Raw genomic sequence first — 1,477 nt, 5'->3', positions numbered from 1 at the left:
TGTGGACTGACTGTTGTAGCCCAGGCTGGCCTGGAAGCCACAAGAATCCTGACTCAGCCTCCCAAGTACTGAGATTACAGGTGTGTACCACCATGCCTGGTTGGGATTTAACTATTTTCTTTTCAAGACAAGGTTTCACTATGTAGTTCAGGCTGGACTTGAACTTACTATGTAGCTCATGGAAACTTATTTTAAGCACTGGAGATGCAGCACTGAATAAAACAGACAAAACTTCCTAATGCCTGCCAGGCTCAGTGGCACACACTTATGATCCCAGCCATCCAGAGTAATAGTTTTTTTTCACAACACAGTGAAGAGATAGGAAAGATAAAAGAAGCTTTTATGAACTCCAAAGACACAGAGAGGATCGAGGGCAGATGGGTCAGGTACTTTGGCCTGAGAAAGAAAGTTGAGGCTTTTATGGACCTTTGTCAAGGGTGGAGTTTCAGGGCAAAGTTTAGAAATATCTGAGGAGCTCATTGGGGTCTTTCCTGTAGCAATGGGAAAAGTAAAAAGATATTACACCCTGCGCTGCATTGGAGAAGAAGAGGGGAGGTGGTCTCTGGGAAGGTAAGCTGTTGTTTTAAGGGCTTCAGCCATATTAGATGACCACCATAATAATTCAGCAGTTCATACTAGGGCCAGAACCTATCACAGAGGCTGAGGCAGGAGGAAAGGCATGAATTGAAGGCCCTTGGGCTACAGAGTTCAAGGCCAGCTAGGATTACATAGGGAGGCCCTGTCTCAGAAAACTGATAGGTCTCACTATGTAGATTGGACTTAGTGATGCTCCTGTTTTCAGCCTCCCAAATGCTGGGATTACAGGCATGCGCTACCACACTCAGTCTCAAACCTTCCTTTTGTAAAAGACAAGGTCTTGCTCTGTAATTCAGGGTGGCCTGGAATTCACCATGTTGCCCGGGCTATACTAGCCTTGAACTTGTCGCGATCTTCCTGCGGCCCCCCCACTGCTAGGATCACTGTACAGCACCATGCCCAGCCAGCAGTTCCTGCTCTCATGAGAACTGACATTATTAAGGGAAAAGCACAAGATACTATGATCAACAACCTGCATATATATCCTGTCTGGTAGTAATAAACACAAAGCAGAAAAGACCAATAGGGTAAGGTGGCCCTGGGGGCAAGCCAGAGGCAGAGGCCCCAAGCTGAGGGAACAGCCAGGGCAAAGGCCTGATGCCAGTGGGGTTAGGTGCTGTGTGACCTCCCCGGGCAGGTGGTTCAGGGCCTGGGACCTCAAGGTGGTTTTGGGCTTTTCCTTAAAATAAGGTGGCAGCCAGTCAGGACTTCTGAGCTGCGGGAGGACCTGAGCTAACTCACGCCCAGCAGTGCCTTGGGTGGCCATGCAGTGGTGACAGTGGAAGCTGGGAGCCCAGTGAGGAAGCCATGGTTGTGGGTCAGGTGAGGGCGATGGTGGCTGCACTGGGAGGCCCGTGTTACTAGGACTCAACCTACTCCT

This window comes from Octodon degus, unplaced genomic scaffold (assembly GCF_000260255.1).
Source record: "Octodon degus isolate 3935 unplaced genomic scaffold, OctDeg1.0 scaffold00197, whole genome shotgun sequence".
Classification (NCBI taxonomy): Eukaryota; Metazoa; Chordata; class Mammalia; order Rodentia; family Octodontidae; genus Octodon; species Octodon degus.
Note: the sequence above shows the minus strand (reverse complement) of the source record.